The 21,227-nt window shown below is 37.6% G+C and overlaps 1 protein-coding gene across 5 annotated transcripts in view; it reads right to left on the bottom strand.

The window, feature by feature from the left end:
• The window catches only part of PCGF3 (polycomb group ring finger 3), a 56,277-nt gene that overhangs the window by 30,284 nt on the left and 4,766 nt on the right, over positions 1-21,227 (bottom strand). The window lies entirely within an intron of this gene.

The following is a 21,227-nucleotide window of genomic DNA, read 5'->3' as shown; positions in this document are numbered from 1 at the left end:
TACTGAAGTCATACAGCACCAAAAGCTAAATGACAAAAGTAGTGGAAGCAGCAGGTGTATCTCAATTCATAAGGACACTGTATTTAAAGCAATCAAAGAACAAAGCATTACAACAATGGAACTTTGTTCAGATCCAAAACTCAGTGTGGAAAAGACAATTTTCAAATCTGATGCTTATGATCGTGTGGCTTACATCAGGCATAAGCATCTCACTTCTGCTAGTAGCTACACACTGGTGAAACTCAGTAGACAAACGTACATTTTCAATGAGCTGAATTAAAGGGTAGAAAAAAATAAAGCCCTTGCTATGGCCATCAGTTTCATTATTCCCAAAGATGACCAATAAATTTCAATAAATTAACTTTTTAAATATTAATTTAAATATTAACATTAAATTCTTAAGTACTATTACATATGTTCAATTTTAATAGCTGTTTCTATTTAATTCCACAATTTACACTAGCTAAAAAGGCCTGCAAACACCTTATTCCATAAAGACAGAATTTTAAAATATTGTGAGCACAACCTTGTAATGAGAGAACTAAGTCCAACTCTCACTTCCATCACAATGCAAGTAAAGTGTTGTTTGGTCATGAGGTCAGAGATTATGAAGAAATACAAGCACAGAATTTGTCTTTTTCAACTAGCTGGATTCAAACAAAAATAGTCTGTTATTCTAATCATTTGTAGCAGAAAGACAGAGGTTGTTAATGACTGAAGATATAGACCTCTGTTCTACAAGGCTATTTATTTACAAGTAACTTATTAGAATAATATGCTGACCTGCAATAGATGAAGAGTAATGGCTATATGAACTAAATTAAAAAGCCTCACCAGCTTAAAATAAAGTACCTTCCTCTTTTCCAAGTTTTTCCACTGTAGGGCAGGATACTTATCAGTCAGAAATTTACTTCAAGAGAACTGGAGAAGAAGTCATAGCCCTATTTTCATTGCTAGCAATGTCAGTACAGCCTGTACAGTACTCAAAAGAAGGATGAGTATATTACCTCAGGTAAGCAACTTAAGATGCAGGACACATTTTCAACAGATGAAAGGATAGAGAAAACAATATTGTGGTTGCTTTGGCTTCAGATACCAAAGTTGTTTATTTCAACTGTTGTCAGGTGTACTCTTGTCACCTGTTGAACTTTACTTTGAAACAATATATAAGCCACTTATAAAAGGGCACAGTGACTTCAAACATTAGCAGTGAGAAGTTTGTGCTGCGTTTAGCAAAATGCAATAACAGAGGATAATGTGTCTTTCAAACTGAGTTTTAAAATATTGTAAGCTCCAATAAAACTTATGCTGTATTTGCAAAGCACTGTTTTGTAAAAGAAACTACTAGAAACAAACCTTTCTGTTGATCAGAAAGAAAAAAAGATTTAAATTTGCTCTAGCAAGACTAGTTATGAATACTTGTACAGCTTTTTATGACCCAATTCAACAGCATATTTACATGCTAAGGCAGCAAATAAATCCATGTACTCTTTTTAGTACCACGCCAGCAATTTCTCAGATCTCAACGGAATTCCTCACAAGTCGTTTTTCTCATTCCTGGGAATGTACTACCACCACCAGATGGCACCACTACTCTACCTTCAATAAAGCAGATCGCTGTATCTTAATAACTGAACACAGAAAACAGGACTGCCCTGAAACGGAAAAAAATAAATGTAAACAACACATTCACCAGCAGTCTCACCATGGAGACTTCCAGATTCTGCTGTGTCCCTGGCAGCCAGCCAGACTCACTTGGTCACCCCAACAGTCTGTTCTTCCCAATCTCCCCCTTAAAGACACACACGCCTGTCCATGCTGGTGAGCTTGGCTGGCTTGTCAGTAACACTCACCTACTTTACTTTAATTGCCAGCTCTATGGACTATGGATTCAGCCAGGCACATTACTAAACCATGTCCCTTAGTGCCAATCTACATATCTTTTAAATATCTTCAGGGTTCCAACACTACCCTGGACAGCCTGGTCTAATGCCTGACCCACTATTTAGGCACAGAAATCTTTTCTAATATCCAATCCAAACCTCACTTGGCATAGTTGGAGGCCACTTCCTCTTCTTGTATCACTTGCTTCTGGGGAGAAGAGACTGACCCCCACCTGGCTACAGCCTCCTCTCAGGTGGAGGGTGAGAAGTTCTCCCCAAGCCTCCTTCTCTCCAGATTAAACAACCTCAGTTCCCTCAGCTCCTCTTCATAGGATTTGTGCTCTAGACCCTTCCCCAGCAGCTCTGTTGCCCTTCTCTGAATTTGCTCCAGTACCTCAATGTTCTTTTTGAAGTGAGGGGCCCAGAACTGGACACAGAACTCACGGTGTGGCCTCAGTGCTGAGTACAGGGGGACAATCCCTGCCATGGTCCTGGTGGCCACACTATTGCTGATACAGGCCAGGATGGCATGGCCTTCTTGGCCACCTGGGCACATTGCTGGCTGTGTCAACCAGCACCCCCAGGTTCTTTTCTGCTGAAAAGCTTTCCAGACACTCTGCTGTCTCCAGCCTGTAGCACTGCATGGAGTTGTTGTGACCCAAGGGCAGGACATTGCATTGGGCCTTGCTGAGTCTCATACCACTGCCTCAGCCCATCACTCTAGCCTGTCTGGATACCCCTGTAGAGCCTTCCTGCCCTCCAGGAGACCAACACTCCCACCCAGTTTGGTGTCATCTGCAGGCTGACTGAAGGGGCACTTGATCCCCTGGTACAGGTTGTTGATAAAAACATTAAATAGAACTGGCCCCAATACTAAACCCTTGGGAACAATACCTGTGACTAATGGCCAGCTGGATTTAATTCCATTTCCCACCAGTCTCTAGGCTTGGCCATCCATCCAGCTTTTTACCCAGCAAAGAGTGCACTTATTCAAGCTATGAGCAGCCAGTTGCTCCAGAATACTGTGGGAAATGGTGCCAAAAGCTCTACTAAGTCCATATAAACAAGATGAGCCTTTCCCTCATTCACTAAGGAGGTCACCTTGTCACTGAAGGAGATCAGGTCAGTCAATCAAGATTAAAAACTAGGTCAAACAAGGCCTATATAAAAGATATCAGAATGCACCAACCTTTCATGAAGTGACTAGAAAGAAAATCCCCATGCCTTCCTACTGCAAGCTAGCATCAACACCTATTTTGTTTTAACATATCTCAGTACTTGGGGAGGACAAGGTGGGTGGGGATGCTGGGACATTTCACTGTTCCTTAATAAATCAGGAACTTTCTTTAGCAGGTATAACTTTATAAGCAGACGCAGGAGAGTTACAGATTTCTTCCCAGTATCTCGTATTATTGCATGCTTGTGTCAGAAGTACTGCTTCCAAGAACACTGCCTACAGAACACATTCACAAAGTCTGAGAGCACAACTAAACGAAAGGGAAGGTGGTAGGAGAAGAACACTGGGCCAGTACTAAAGCTCTAGACTACCACATTTTTCTCCCTGAAATACTCCCCAAGTCTAAGTTTATTTGTTTCAAGCACAGTTTAGACAAAATCACAAAAAGGGAAAAAAAGACTCAAAAAAACCAACCAAGGACAAAAAACCCACTTTATTTTGCACACAGCAAGTGAAAGCATCCTTGAGACAGACATATTAGAATTTCTAATTTATATGAGAGCATTACTATTGCCACAAGAATACTGGAGAAAAATTTTTAAAAATCAAAGCTTATGATCCTAGTTTTAAAGTGATTATGTGAGCTGGTAACTGAAAAGGCTGTTTAGTTTTTCTTGATTTGGTTTTTTTCATCTCTAGTCTTGGTTCTGGAACTAAACAAATGAGTGAAATGGTTTTAGCTCCCTCCTTGCAACCACCTGGCAACCAAATAAGCTCTATCTGAATACTTCTGTAGTAAAATTTCCTATACATAGTAAGTATAAACTTGATCTTCAGTATTGCTACCCAGAGCCTGATTCAGTGATAAGCTTTATGCTAAACATATTTTTAGGCTAGAAATTCTTACTCTTCACTCGCCAATTCACATTTCACATTCATGATCAAAAGACAAAAAGCTGCAAGTCAACCAAAGCACAAATAATAGGACCTTTAGCCAACTGATTTGAAATTAAGTTTGCCATGTTATTTTAGAGAACTTGGACCATGATTAATGGTAATGTCAGCTATCAGGTAATAACGAAACAAAGAAGTCTTCCATATCACACCACTTTCATGAAAACATCCTTGAAAATAACCATGCAGTATTTATTTCTTTAATCTATTACACTCAAGAGAACTTGTCTCTTTTCTTGAGGAGACTTGACTAACTGGTTAAAGAGAAACTACCTGGGGTGTATGCACACCATTAACTAAGAGTTGCATTAAGGTGGCTTAAATATTCACCCCAAAACAAAACACATTCACTTTTACACAGATTTCATTCATTTCAATGTAAAGTAAAAGACAGCACTGATGATAAATGACATGTAAAAATTGACACCAATGTTTGAGATAAAGTAGAAGCAATAATCAGGGCACAGTAGCATTAAATCTACCCATCTACTCTTTATTCACGTATTTTCACATGTTTTCTTTTATGGTACAATGAGAGGCTGATCTATCTGGTACTTCTCCTTTAAACACCTGTTTCTGTCCAGAGAAAATTAAATAGGCTCTGCAGTAAATTGTCAAAACCACAAAGATGTTCAAAATTTCTGTCTTACATGTCATTAGTAAAAGGCATCATGAAGAAAAGAAGGATTTCATTAAGGCAGGAGAAACAGCAATGAAGTTGAAGTCTAAGTGACTGAGTGACTCAAAACTGGGTCCCACACCCCTTCACACAAATTTTGATAACATTTTCTGTCATTTCAATTTGAAGAGTGAAATGAGGAACATAAAACACCACCTCCTCCCAGCTGTCACAGGAATTAACTTTCTTAGAAAATTCACAAGACGTAAGTACTATTAAAATGTTAAATATATTAAAAATAAATTTAACACTCCCCCCCACAGAAAACCATCACCACAAACAACAACAACAACAAGAACCATTCAATCTCAGTTTTCCAAGTATCTTAAAAATCTCATTTACCTAGACATGTGTTTAATACCACGGTTGAACACAATGACATTTTGATACAAGGTTTTATTTCAATCTTTTTTCCTATACATTGCTTAGATTTGGAGTCTTTATTAAAATTAATTTACCACATTAGACTCCTGAACAGTCAAGCAACTGCCTGTCAAATTTTAGCTAAAAATGGTTTCAAAATTGATCCATCAATATGTTTGCAGCCAAAGAGATAAACAAATACTGAAATCATCAAAGTTAGTGTTCTTCAAATTTTCACCTGACAACAGACGCTTATAAAGCACTAAATTAAGGAAGATATATTGAAAATCAAGTAAGTAACTGTTATTTCTCTGATAAAATCAACTAAAGAAAATAAACACCTATTTGTCAGAAAAATGGCAAGACTAGAGAGTTGCTATACAAAGTATTTAACTCTACTTTAAAAACATATCTACATCTTCACCTACCGATAGCATAATAGAACGCTTCAAAGAAGAAAGACATAATCCCTGCACCGAGTTTCACATTTAATTTTCAATAAATATTGAGTTTCATTTGATTTATTGTAGATTTGAACGCATAGATGCCAAGACTTAGCAGTCTAAAAACCCCCCAGCGACAGATGGACAGTGCCTTCCATCCAAACATGTGAAAGCACAAGCTTCAAACATTATTTACTGCAGCCATAATCAGATAGAGACTAACCCAGAACCTATCATGGGCCAACTTAAATAGCCAGTCTGCCCTAAGTGCAATGTTGTAAGCCGCTAGTACCGCATCTTCTGAAATAATGTTCAATTCTAGATGAACACATTAAGGAAGAATGGCATGAAACTGGACCAAGTATCAGAACACAGTATGAATTAAAAAAACCCTATGTTTTTCCTATATTCACCTATCACATCCTGATCTAAGACAGCTGTATGACTGTTACTTACAAGAAAAGGGAAAAACAGAAAGAGTTCTTTAAATTAAAGATACACTGTAAAGAAACCACATGTGCAAACTATCTAAGGACTATGTTTAGGTGGGCTTTAGAAAAATGTTCCTAAACATCTGTAATACTCCTAATACTTCAGATAATGTAGAAATGTAATCAGGCACCTTGTTTGTTTACTTAAAGACAGTGGGAGATGGTGGAGATAAAAGTGAAGTTAGCTTAATGATCCAGACAGTGTTTCAAGCTTTTACAGTTTCTCTAAGATGGTGCCTCTGATACAGCAAGGTCACAGCAAACTCAGGAAAATGACAATAAATGTTTTTTTCTTCTCAGTATGCCAGCTGCAGAAAACCAAATGCAAATGATGTCATACCCTCAACTCTGACTTGCAGCACAACCATTATTAAACCCCTCTCATAAAGACCACCTGTAACGTCTCAAAATCTTTACTACAGAAGCCCACTACAGAGTTTTGCTGCAGGACTATGTCATGAGGAAAGAAAATGAAAGTGCATTTAAAATGTACAAATGGGAATTCAACAGAGCAGAGAAATTAAGCACCCCACTTCTCTATAGGAAGCTGGAGACAGATTTTGGTATTAGCTGCCTTCAGCTCTAAAGGTAAAAGCAAACACAGTGCAAAGAAATTCAAGACTAAGGTTTTCCTGACGTCAAGCAATGATGATTAAAAATTGCCTTATATTAATATGTATAAAGCACCAATACTAAATCAGAGCTGGCATTTTAAAAGGTTCTGTTTAGGAAGAAGAGCAGTAAGAATGAAAAATAAGAGAATGGCAGATTTTTAAAGTAAGGAACATGTACATACACACTAAATGCAACAACCTGGCCTACTTACTTGATTGCTTCCCACCTACCATCACAACTGTCAGCCCCAGTGTGTTATTCCCCATATCCTTCCTCCTCCACTTTTTCCACTGCCTCAACATTTCTTAGAGTCAGACAAGGGATAAATATGTATTACATCCACCCAAGACACACTGGAAGTATTATTATGGAAGAGATCACATTCCCATAATTCATCAATAGGAAGCTTTTCAAGTGGCAACAGATGGTAGGCATTTCTTATCAGAAATAAAACATGATAATAAACATAAAGTAATACATTATATGAGATTTTTTATAGGTACTTTCAGTTTTCTTTCAATCAGAGTATTCACTTAAAAAGCTACAGTAAGTGCAGTTACAGTGCTTTAACTTAAGCTTGTAAGTTACAATACAAATTTCACTGTAGAATTGTCTTATCTTAAAATCAATATTCAAAATTTACTGAAACTAATCCAAAGACTGCTGCTGTTACAACAGAAAAAGGATTAAAAAAAAAAAAAAAAGAAGAAGAGCAAGAAGAGCTGACTACTGGAAAAAAACATTCATCCTAGAGAAAGAAACATTAATTATAAAGACCATGTGTTCCTGTAGCTAGCCAAAAATGTACAAAACACAAGATTAATCCAGTTCTCAGAGTACTTTCAGAATGGCTAATTTTTTCCCATTATTTTATTGCAGTGTATTAGGATACTAGGGTTTGGAGTTTTGTTTGTTTGTTAATATAGTGGTTCACTATTTTGTCTCCAAATAGTCATCTCAAAAGCAGCATGCTACAGTGTTCCTAAATTGTATTGGTCTTACGTATTAATATCATAAAGCTAATCTGTAAACCTCAATAAAGGGAAAAAAAGGTTATTAAACTCTTCACGGTTTCCAGAATGACATTTAAAATGGCAGTAAGCATACTACCACAAAAATACAGGGATATTTAGCACTGTGAATTCCTGTAATTTAGTCATGCTTTTCCCACATCAACATTTTCTTCATCAGGCACTAGGAGGCACATGGCTAACTAGCCAAATTTCAGATGCAAGATATTGAACTGCATTAGCAAGAGACCCTAATCACTGGGATCAGAATTCCAAGCTTTTGAACTGAATTTCAGCATCTTGGGAGGAAAAGTGTCTGGCAAAAGATCTGCAATGAGCAGCAGTGTATCTGGAGACTCAGACTGAGAGCACACGAGGTAGCCCTACTGCAACAGCACAAAAACTTTAAAGTTTTGTTGTACCTGTAGTGACAGCTACTAAGGGAAGTGGGATTCTTTCACTTTTAGCTCCAGCCTTCCGAGCCATTCACTCCTTTTAACTTCTGAGAGAAGTAATGTAGTGGCCAGAGCACGAGTCAGCAGCACAGAAGGAGAGGGAAAGAAAGGGCAAGACAGAAAGGTTTTGAAAACAACAAAACACCTTTAAAACATGGTGTCTTGTACTGGTTTTGGCTGCTGTGCTTGCACTCAGTATCACTGAAATTAGGGATGTGTACTTAACTATAATGTCAGTTATTACACTATTAAGCCCATTTAGAAATAGGATGAAATTTTATTGCCGAGAAGTTTATGCCCTTCTTTTACACACCCCAATAGACTGAGTACCATCTCCAGGAAGAAAGGTATTAAATATAAAGAGTCATAGGACAAAGAATTATTCTTCGTAACTTTTGCACTCATCTGTTAATAGGGAGGGCATGTTTTTTAAAACTCACTTGACTTTCACATGCAAACACCTACAGTTTGTATTTCAGCCCAGCCAGTACCCTGCCCTCCACAGAAACCACTTTGACACAGTTGCTTTCACTAACAGCAAGCATTCAATGTATCTATCTGAAATCACGTAACAGTAATGTAAGCCATTTCCATTTCATTCTGGTAGGGCTTAGGCAGCTGCAGCATAAACAGAGAACTACAGCAACAGAAAATGAGGAAACACTGCCTCAGAGCAGATGTTTCACATGGTAACAGAAAACCTAAGAGAGTCTGATGCATTTGTAATATAATCCAACTAAAAAACATGATTTGATGGTCTCAAAGTTCTAAAGTATTGCAGTTATTTTTTGTTTTTATTTTGGTGGATTTTTTAAAATCAAATTCACTTACTGCTGTATTTGTGGTTTATTGTATAATACCTGCATGTGTACCAAGTCCTACTAGTAAGGTATACATTTAAAATACAATTTAGTTAATGAAACTTTGCTTAGAAAAGCTTTTATAAATTACATTGTCAGTAAAATTCCTTGCAAGAAAAATATTTTGCTGCATTTTACATTAGAAAACATGTTTTCTTAACTGACATCTAGCTTGTCTTGATTAGCAGAACTTTAGAATTTCATCACTATATTGTTCAAAGCACCTCCTAATAGAGTCACATTAAAACAGCATCTTCCAGAAAGGAAGCTTAGGAATGCTTTGGGAATGACTCAAATTTGTAGATGGTCTTCTGCTGGACTGCTTAATTAACTTACCCACAAGAAGGTTAACAAGAGAACTTGAGAATACTCAAGCAAAGAGGAGGTACTGCACGGTGAAAACTGAATTTTGTTTGGCAGCAACACACCACTAGCTTGGCTCCACAGCCTGTGAAACCACTTCCTTCAAAACTCTTAATTTAAGTGCTTTCCAGACCCTTCTTCCAATTACATCCTGGTTAATTGTTCAGACCATGAGATGCTCATAACAAGGTCTTGACACAGTCCTAAGAACAAAGTAACAAATACAAGGACACAGAAGAGTATTTGTACAACAACAGATAAATAAACCTCTGCAAGACAGCTTGAATAAAAACATCTGTCTGGCCAGATTTTATCCTACTAAACATTTTCCAACTTCTGACAAAGAGTCACTTATTTAATTACATTCAAACTACGCTTTACATTCTGCTATTTCCTTTTTTAGTGCTGAGGGCACAAGATCATTTCCAATCAACATGCATTTACAAGCATGGATAAAAATGGGAAGCAATCTTAAGAGTGTCAAAGTTCTTAAAGTCTTAAAATACTATGAAAGCAAAGCATTATTGCAGAAGTGAACTCATTTTCTGTAATGAACACACTATGACCTTCTCTAAATAAAATCTGGCTCATTATCAGAAATCAAAATCACTGCTAGAGGCAGGAGGCTTTTGAAGACTACTCTGGATTGCTATCCCAGATCAAGTCTTGACAAAATGTTATGGATGCATTTGTCATACACTGGAAGATTATGTTCCAACATCCTCCTTGTTGAGAATTTAGAGTCATTTAAAAAGCACTTTTTTTCACACAGACCAGGAGACCAAGAGATCCCTGGCTTCCAGTAATTAAAACTGAGATCAAAACCAGCCCTGAATCTCATGAAGAAAAAAATCTTCAGTGAGATTTTACTACCTGATCTCACATCACTTTTTTGAATGTTTAATATCCATGCACTTCAGAGAAAGTAATTTAAGGTCTTAACCACAGCTGAAACAGACTGTAATGTTCATTATGAAGACCTCTGCAGAACAGATGGGCAACTCAAAACAACAAATGACTTGCAGTTGTCATTTGAACTGATGGTGTACATTTGAACTGATTGCCCTGACTCCATCCAGACAAGAAAACCAGGGCTTGAAAGGTTTACTGCAAAGAAGCAAGAAGCCTTATGGACCTGTGCCATCAACTCCTCAAAATCTTTAAGCTTTGGTGATCTTTGCCTTTCTCCTTCCACTTAAACATGTATGTTTCGACTTCTGTTGTTGAGAAATCCAAACCATACAATAAAACCATCTAGTTACATAAATGCAATTTTACAACCCCAGAAATTAACCACTTATTAACAAAGACAAGAAAAATGTGTATCCCTAGTAAGTAACTGTACGATAACCTGAGTGCTAGGATTTTTACATCTTTCATCTGAGGTGGTCACAGACCTCTATCAGAAACAACTCTATCAACTGTTTCTGAAAAAGAGAGGGTGAATCTTCATATAATTGTCGTAAGACAATTCCTCTTGATTTTTATTAAAAGGCTGTTAAAAATTCAGGTTTTCAGTCACCTGATTCCACTTAGTGGTCCAGGTACACTGGCAGAACAGTAAAAGAGTGGCTGTTAAAATGGAAATCTGTAGTGAGAGGCCAGAAGCTACCAGCAGGTAAGAAGTAGGAAGGTGCTACAATTCAGCTGAAGGCACGTTTTACCAGCAATCACTTTTTCACATTCCCATGTAGATTAAGCCCAGATAGCAGCACTTGGCAGTTAATTAATCAAACAAAGATTTGAAAGGGCCTGAGAAACTACATATCCTTTGGTTAAAAAAATCTTGTGACTAAAGCTTTCAACTTCATTGATCTGTCCAATGATTGCCTCTGTGCTGCTACAACAGAAGACAAGCAAATGTTGCTAGAACTGCCTCATAACCTTCAAGTGGTTAGCAGGTATTCTGGATTCTTTCTGGATTCAAATCTACAGCCAGTAACTTACATAACATTAGCTATCTACATACCATACAATTCAAATGATAAAGGAGCCCTGCAAAATCGTTCTTTTGTTCCTGAAAGCCTAGGAGGACTTTAAGATGCACTCTGTTCACACACTTCTCCCATTATTCTGACATTCAGCTCTTTCAGATATAAACTGCAGCAATGATACAACACACTCAGCCTCCTTTGAACTCTTGCTGCTGCAGCTTTCTTAACCCAGACACAATTCTCACGATGTGAAAACAAACCTGATAGTTTGCATTATTTATTTCATACTAAATATTATAGCAGAATTTTAACCAATAGAGCACAGAAGCTATTTTTCTTTCCACCTACAGATGTTCAGTCCTCCATTTCTTTCAGCCTTTAATTCCCTCAATTCTTAACTTGAAGACTTGAAACTTCAGTTTTCAAAATATTTTCCACCTTTTGTCCTCTCTCAGAACAAATATAATTGCTAAAGTGACATCATGCTCAGTATATTAAGTGGGAGGGAAGAAAGAGGAAGAAAGGAAACATTTGGCGTGATGACGTTTGTCTTCCCAAGTGACAGTTACACGTGATGGGGCCCTGTTCCTGGAGATGGCTGAAAACTGCCCATGGGAAGTGGTGAATTTGTTTTCTCGTTTTCTTTGCTTTTGTGCACAGCTTTTGCTTTCCCTATTAAAGTGTCATTATCTCAACCCATGAGTTTTTTTAGAGCATGCCCTTCCGATTCCCTCCCCCATTCCGCTCTGGGGGGTCGGCTGAGTGGCTGCTCAGGGCAGTCCTTTTTTGCACCTGACATGGGACACAAAGGGTTCCAGATAATGACAGATTCCACTGGAATCTATCAGACTGAACACATAGCTGTTAGTGCTGTTTCGCTGGTAAACAGCAGCCTCCTGTGCTTGCCATGGGGCTTGCTTTCCTGACATGTGTTAAGAGCCTAGTGCTTGCTGGTGCTCACTTTTCGCTTTCATTGCTTTCTGTACTGCTGTGCTGTTCCTCGCCTTACTGAACTGTGCCTGGGAACACTTTGGTAACACCATGTCAGTGTGCCTGGGCTGGCAAATGGCCAGGGTAGTGCTGCTGTTTTCAGTGCTTCTCTGCTGACAGGCTGAACTTCGGTCTGAAGCTGAGTTGAAGAGACTGTGAGGTGTGAACGCTTCCATGATGGAGGAGAGATCCACCTGCAGCCCACGTAAAAGCCCCTGCTAGAGCAGGTGAATGCCTTAAGGAGGCTGCGACCCTGTGACAAGCCCATGCTGGAGCAGGTTTGCTGGCAGGACCTCCACAGGCGACCCACACTGGATCAGTTTATGAACAGCTGCAGCTCTTGGCAAGGACCCACATTGGACAAGTTCAAGGAGAACTGTCTCCCATTGGTGAGGCCCCACACTGGAGTAGGGGAAGCAGAGATTGCCTTGCAGCCTGTGGTGAAGAACATGGTGAAGCAGGCTGTGTCCCTGCAGCCTGGGGAGGACTACAATGCGGACTACACTAATGGTGGAGTATAACAGGAACCCCTTGCTGCAGCTAGGCTGGGGACAAGAAGAGGAGTTCATTGCAACATTCAACCCTATAAATCCAGAAGGACCAGGTGTGGAGATTATCATGGATATAGCATTAAATTACTATAATCCATTATTTGAGTTGTACGTTACAGGAATAAATATAACAGGAACTACTCAAACCAATGGAGGAGAAGCCTTACAAGAAGTCCAAGCACAGCAGTGACACAATCTGAGCTGGCTTTGGTGCCCAGTAATTCCATGTAACACACCACCTCTCCCATCTGGAGTGACTACTGACCACTGACTACTACGTCAGTGGCTACTGACGTAGCCCAAAGTCATGGAGTAAATGAACTCAAAGGATATTTTATGGACATTTTTCAGGAGTGGTCCACAGACAAAGGGAATGACATCTGGGTATTTTATCAAAGGGTGGGAAGGGGAATGGTGGTTGATGAGCTTGTATTGAACAGTGTGAGACCTGAGCATGATGTAAATGGTATGGAATAACAGGTGGAATCTGCTGGTTTTGGATAGGGCAGAGCTAGTTCTCTTGACAGTGGCTAGTATGGGGCTGTGTTTTGGATGTGTGCTGAACAGTGTTGATAATACAGGGATCTACTTGGCTGCTGTCTGGGGTTAAACCACAAGAGGATTTTATGTGTGATTTACAAAGACTGGAAGATTTTGCCTTGTTAAATATATGCTAGAATACACTATTAAAAGCTTCCCTTTTTTAACAAGGAGACACACAAATAATTTCAATGATACATTAACCCATTAACAGTTGGGATAAAGCCACACTTGTCAGTCACTGCAAGCAAAATAATATACCAGGAAAAAATCATCACTTATTAGTGAGTGTGCACTTGTCATGAAGCAGCATCCTCTCCTACTCTAGCAGACCCTTCTTCAGTGTCAACCCCACAGGGCTTGAACTGCACACATTTCTCATGGTTAAGTCTTTCATTCAAGTACCACTCACGACGTGACGAACATCCCTTGAAAGACAGCAGACAGCCAGTAGTGAAGGTCCAAAAGCCATTTCCATCAGCCTGCAACTGAGCAGCAGAACTGTCCAAAAAATGTGAGACACTATTCCTCAGCTGTGCAAAAACCCCTTAGGCCCATCTGTGTTCTGCAGAATCAAGGGCAATGAATAAGCACTTGTCAACCCTACAAAGACAGGGAAAAACCAGCAACCTGGACAAACCAAATCTAGCAGAACTCTCCTTTTCTCTCTTTGTACCTATGCCAATTGCACTCAAGTAAAAGCCTTCAGTATAAACAGCCTAAAAGGAAGGCTGACATTAGACTAACAAAAGCATGTAGGCTTGGAGTAGAAGGAATAGTTGAGAGGAATTAGGAAAGAAATGGACACATTAACAGGTAATAGAAAGGAAAGTGAAAAATAGTAGTTTGAACAAAAGAGGACTATAAAGACCAGGCAAAAAAACCCTACACTCATGCAATAAGCACAAAACCACATTCTTCCAATACAGTAAAACTCTAGCTATTAAGCTCTGAGCTGATTTTGACATGCTGAACATACCACTTTTACCATATTAAATCGAACAGGAATATTAAGAGCAGCCCTAAACTACTAACCCAGCCATCTCAGGAGGTTTTTTTTTAAACCTTTCCAACCTTCCAGCAATTAGGTTCTGCTGTATCCATTGGAACCAGCACTCAGCACAGAGATTTGAAAGTATCTTCCACCAGAACACAGAAGACACTCATAACTAGATTTCATCAGCCATGTCTCTCACATTTCACATGTTTCTGAATTTGTCTTACTATGTTTGTACTTGGGATCGGTTCCATTACATGAAGGAAAGATTCCGCTCATGCTTGTGGCAGGCTTAATGAAATAATTACAGAGACATGAGTGTGGCATCTCTGAAATTTCTTTACATTGCTATGCGTGATCATGTAAAACAACTACTACACTTCCAAGTCTGAACGATTTCAGCAATGAGGATGACTCCACTTTCCAGCTCAAAATATTCTCAGCAGGATAAGAGTGTTTGAAAACTTACACTTGTAGAAAGAATTATACCTTTAAAGCCCTCACATTCTATTTATTTTCATTTCTTTGTCGCCATTAGATCTGGTGTTCTGTATGCATGTAGGAATGAAGGGAAGAAGTTAAATGTCTAGCAACAGAAAAAGATGCATTATCTTCCACCATGAAATGACACTTCACAGAAAAAGTATCTGCCGTTATCAAAACTTTTTCTGTTTTGCTGGGTTTTGGTTCAAGGTTTGTTGATTGTTTTGTTTCAGGTTGTTGGTTGGTTTGCAGGTTTTGGGTTTGTTTTTATATTTCACTGTCAATGTTGCAGAAAGAAAAGATTTGTGAAGTTTAACTGTTAAGATTTTTTTTCATTGCATAATCTAATATTGTGTCACAGCTCAAGAAAACCTGACAGTACATACAGAGTATCAATCATTCCAAACTTTGCATCAAAGTCATTATTAACAGATAGTTCTTCAAACTCTAACCAAAAAGGAGAGCAACACCATTATACCATCACTATCTTGTCTTTCAGTGTCAGTGAAGAACACTGCCTACAGTGGACAACAAAAGCATGAGAGGCTTCAGCACTTACATTTGAATTCTTTGCTGTGACCTAATCACTGCTGTGGTGTGACATTTGCTGGTTTATCTAAAATGGAGAAAATTTGCTTGGCAGCATGCAGGAGATGAAAGGTCTAAATTACTAAAGCAACAAAATCTCACCATGAGGCTAGTTTCACTTGTGCAAGAGCCTAGACAAACTCACTTCTGCAGCTTTAGAAACTACTGATTGGTACTGTTCACTCCCCTTGCCAGAGATGGCCACCTGGAAGCAAAACTTTCTTACACATCAGGTGCTTATTTTAACAGATACTAGCACAAATTACTGATGAAAGCAACTTTATGGCAGTACAGGCTTAATGCAGTGGAAGAGCAAGGAGAAACTCTTCAGGAAAAAAGGCAGGTGTAAGGAGAGCTACATCCACCAAACTGCGTGACAGACAGAATGTGCTGTTTTAACAGCATACATTATTAAGATCTGTCAAAATGATAGTCTGTATTTCCTTCCTCATGTTCAGTAAGAGTTATATTTTAATCAGGAAGGAGTAGCCAAGGAAACACTTGTTAAATTGCCAAATACCAGCTGCTTAACTGAACGAAGTATGTGGTTACCAGTTTCTCTTACAAGCACCTGCTGCAACACTAACAAAAGACTCACATACTCCAGCTAGCAGAAGTTTCCCTTTTCAGCCTTGCCTATAGTCATTTTGCTAAACGGAAGCCTGTCTCTCTGAAGTCACAAATACAGAAAACAAATACTTGACCAGTGCAAAAGTTAAACTGCTCTTCCCTATCCAGTCCTGGTAATGGTACCCTACAGTCTCTGGAATAGTTTAATTTTAGTCCAAAAAAGAGTTGACTGTTTTGCACTTAGATCTTTCCACAAAACTCCTCAGAATCCCTTAAAACAAGACACTGATGTCAACTTTTATAGGTAATGGGAAATTGTAAGTGAAAATAAAGAAGTTGGAACAGATACTGAACAACCAGCCAGCTCTTGCCAACTTCAAGTAAAAAGGACAGCACTAACAGACAGGTGAAACAAAGTGATAGACTTAATAAAAAATAAAATCTGCAAAAGAATGGAAAAGTAATTCAACTTTCCTTTTTTTGTTTGGTTGGGTTTTTTGCTTTGTTTTTTTTTTTTTTTTTTTTTTGTAAAGGAGACACCTATGTGGAAGACTAGCATGAAAGAAGACAAATAATTGCTAAACGGATTTTGTGCTGTGAGGAGTCATGACAGCATTTCACATGGACATAATGATTCTGTGATATACTGATAAACTTTCCTAATCCACAGTTTAAGATCAGAAAGCAGCAAATTACAAAGCAGTGGCAACTCATTGATGAGCCACAGCTTTTTATAATTATCTTTTATTCATTCTGGATGAAAAGGTATCCATCATTAGCAATATCATTGAACTTACAGAATTGATAATTAGCATTCAAAGAGATAGCCATTACCAACCAAAACTTTTCAGCTGCACATCGACAGAAATTGTTCAAAAACTGCAGAAAGAAACCACTCTCTGAAAAGGCTCAGCTTAAACAGTCTGACGGTCCATGCAAGGAATAAGTAAATAAACACAATCTCTGCTACTTATCATAATAATTGTATTCCAGATAGACTTTTAAACTACCCCCAGGAATTTTTTAAAGCAAAATCATTTTCATAGACCCCTATTGCTTCCTACAACAAATTTTAAATGCTACAAGAAATTTCAAATGTATGTGTGACATGCAGTAAAAAGAGAAGAAAATCTTTCTGTGCTAGTTACTAACTACTGCAGCCTGCTACTAGTATCTGTAGGCTTGAATTTGGTCCTTCTCTGCAACTACCAAGAGACCTTCTTTTGGTGACTGAACTATGCCATAAGAGATAACCAAAATAACTTAACTTACCAACTTTATCAAATATGTAATAGTTTTTTAATAGATGGCATATACACTGACACTTGTCTCCCTCCATTCTTCAGAACACGACATTCATCAACACAACAAACATACAACAAAGCAGTAAAAGTTTGGCTGACAAGATCAGAAAGGACCATGTCTCCCAGCGATCTCCACACAGCAAATCCTGGGCATCTGAAAGAATTCTTGTTCTCAGGATTTACCGTATGTAGATCTCTTCACACTAGAAAGAATTAATTTCAGAGGAAAATGAAAATAAAAGTTCATTCCTTTGGTTTTGGATTAAAGTTGGGAGAAAAGAGCTGAATTTGGGGGTTTTTTTCCATTTGAATGCTAAAATTGTCGAATTCTGCAGATGGTGATAATGGATGAGTAAGTCGAAAAAAAGGTTACTTACCATGGGAAGCCATAAATGGCTAAGGAATCTGGGGGAGAAGCAAAAGCAGCTCATTTTTCCCTTGTCTTCACTCTTACAGTGAATATATCTTATGATAACATCAGGCCTAATAATGGAATCTACAGAAGGGGACTCCAGAAACTTTTCACATATACTCTAGATTTCCCATTCTAAAGATTAAAAAAAAAAAAAAATCTATGACACTTTCCAAACACCTCCATAAATTCAATTCATTGCCAACTAATGCTTGTGACTGAAGAACAAATGCTCTGACAGAGCAGTGGCTTTGGAAGTGTACATCAAGTTCCACTATGAAAGTAATTTGACCCATTTGGTGAAGTAAGGGAGAGAGGAACTGAAGCATGGGGACAGGATGTACTTTCTCTTCCCTAAGGGAAGCCACAAAAATACTGCATTTGAAGACTGTAATCAATTTATATATTTGATCACAGAATAGCTTATATACAGAATTAGTCCTACAATTATTTTCAACCCATGACATTGATAAATTCAGTAAATTAGAAAAAAAGGCCATGGTAAAATACATCTTTATCCAAAAAAAAAAAAAAGAAAAGCCAAAACCACCAAAACCAATGGGAAACAAAACAAGATATTATCCTCCCTGTATCTGCAAAACTTTGCCCAAATTCAAGCCATTTTTAGTCATAAAATCATAAATCACACAACCCAAGAGCTATTATTGTCTGAGCAAAATAACCTTACATAATCTGAATAACTGTTAGAGAATAGAGCAGACAAATTTAGATAAACAATTTCCAGTGGCAATATCTAAGATTATCCCTAAAATGTTATATTAAAAATGACTACAACTAATGCAGTACTTTTTACACCTATGTATTTCCAAGATAATGAAATGAAACCTTCAAGTGCCAAGATTCACTTAATACCACATGGATCAATGTGCAGGCTGCTTCTGGTGACTTTTATCAAAGCTTGAAAGACTCTCACAAGCAAGAAGGTGAACTGAAGAAAACTGCTCCACCCAGACTCCTTTTTATTTGGTCCGGTGCCATTTACACTACACCTGATACAAGCCTATACAAGTCTAGGCTACTTTTCCTGTGGCCAATGGTCAAAGAAAGAATGACAAATTAAGTATTTTACTAATACAAACACAAGTCTTCTGAAATTGTTGCAGAATAACCTGATCTTGGGAGGGATTTCTACCTCCTTCTAGTCAATCAAGAAAGGGAAGTACAAGACCAGAAAATCAAAATTAATAAATTGGTATGCAAATAAATTACTTACTCTGGTGCTACCAAGCATAACACTACTATTAACAAGTATATTTGTTATTAAAAAGCATTTCAATTAAACTCATCCTACTCAATAATAGTTAGATTGAAACTTTTGGTAAAATATGTTATTACCACAGCACTTCAATCACAGAAAAGGTATATATGGATTTTTCAAGGGAAAAGAGAAAAATATTGGGCACCTGCAATTTGTCTGAGAACAGTATAAGCATAAATAAGAGAATTTTCTTTTGCCAATATTTTAATTAAAAATCTGTAAAGTAATCATCATCTTATGGCAACCCAATACAAAAAGCATGGTCTTAAAGCATAAATTGATTTAAGATGGAAGTCTACTTTGCAATTAGTTTAAGGAAACTGCTACAGGAAAAGATAGTTTAATCATTTATTTCATTCAACAAATTAAATAAATCTATGCAAATGTTACTAAAAAAGGTGTTTATCACTAAGACCATGGATTTCACTCAAGAGTGTCATTTTTTACTACACTTTCCATGCCAAAAAAACTTTTCCACAAGTGCAGCCTTTTGCACAGGGCAAGAGCAACTTGCCCATGTGGATGAGCAATTTCAAGTGAGCATTTAACAAGTTATGCTTGCTTTTTCCTAAAAAAGGATCAGTAAAGCTTAAAAACCAGACAGTAAACTACCAACCAGTACAATGCTAAAGCGAGAAAGATTAATCACTTGCTGTAGCACTGCAGCTGGGGGGCTTTCCTAAGTACAGACAGAAGCCATCAGGCAAACACTGTACCCTGGTGTGGGGCCCAGACCTCAGAGGAAAGGAGTAACTCAAAGATGGAAAGAAAAACATTTCAAGCATTAAGAAGACTGGTTTGAATACAGTGTGTTAGCACTTTCTTAAAGTTATGAAATAACTTATAACAGATACAGATTTAACTGAAATAACAGATACAGATTTAACAGAAGTTACACTCTGAAATATAAATAATTTGATGTAGGAACAGGGGTACATACACTTTCAGCACAGTGCATGATTAGGTACTTAAACAGCACGTAAAAAATTCCCTTACCTCTTCCTATTTTGAATCCTGAAATTAATATTTGAGTCCTTGTGTCTAGAACATAATTTATATATTAGGAAAAAAAGGTAAATAAAACAAAATCCAGTTATTATCATAATGAAAAAGTATGAAATACAATCATCTGAAATGCAGGAGTTAAGATCCCAGACTGTTTTGATGTTAATGCCAAGGCACAGCTCAAGCTTCCAAATGTATCCATATCCAAATGATTTTTGGGAAAAGTCACTCTGAAGGAACAAAGGATGGTCCTACGTTGAATAAAAAAAAAAACCCAAAAATCCTGTTCCTCAAATCTGTTCTACTGATCGCCACTGCTTAGCACAACAAATCATTTTTTATTATAAAAACATTTTGCCTAGTCAGTTAAAATAAAATCAGCAATGTCCCTTAACTAAGTAATCAACTGACCCATGGCTTTTATTATGCCAATCTGTGTACTCAATAGCTCAAATGCAACAGGAAGTGTCACATATAATTATTCACAAAGAATTTATAATTTAGCCAGCTGTACTGTATCTTTCAGCTTGTTCTTTCAGGTGAGAACCTAGAAAAAACTGTACAGCACAACACATTACCTGAAAACTCATTAAACACTGCACTGACAAATTTGCATGAAAAAATGATATTTATGATTACAAACGCAATATTGTTTGCATGCATATTGCAAAAGAATAACAAAGATGACCTGTAGTAGCATAACATCATCATAATTCACACAAAATTTGCATTATATATAAAAATAGTGATGTATGCTGTCTGGTTATGTAGAGAGAAAAAAACCTTCTTAAGTAAAAGTGAAAAGCTTCACAAGACAGCCATTTGCAAGTTAGCAGATAACATGCAACTCATTCTGTTAACTAAAAAATTAACTTTTTCTCTCTTAATTACACAGATACTACACAGCATTTTCTCATTGACACCAAACATAAGTAGGATGCTTTCTGTCTTAAAATGAACTCAGGCTATTTATAAAGCAACAGTTTCCAGCAATAAGGACAGTCTCAGAATCAAACAAGAAGGATCCTTATTGCTGCCAGAACACAGGCCTTTTTGATGTAGACGAAGTTCTAAGTTACTGTGAGTTAAAAATTCAGAATAAAAAATAGTTATATCTTAAGATCATCTGAAACAAATGTTTGTAGGGAGAATAAGTCTTCTCTATGCCACTCTGCAGAGATGAAAAATAATGTCAGAACTAAGTTCTTCTACTGGCAACAAAACTACAAAAACGACTGATTTTCACTCTTGCTTGTTTCTTCCTTACAATCCCTACATTAT

The sequence above is a fragment of the Corvus kubaryi genome, unplaced genomic scaffold (genome assembly GCF_017639235.1).
Source record: "Corvus kubaryi isolate FWS band 111438036 unplaced genomic scaffold, C.kubaryi_AGA036_p1.0 37249, whole genome shotgun sequence".
Taxonomy (NCBI): Eukaryota; Metazoa; Chordata; class Aves; order Passeriformes; family Corvidae; genus Corvus; species Corvus kubaryi.
The sequence above is the reverse complement of the archived record's forward strand: the minus strand, read 5'-3'. Positions and strand labels throughout refer to the sequence as shown.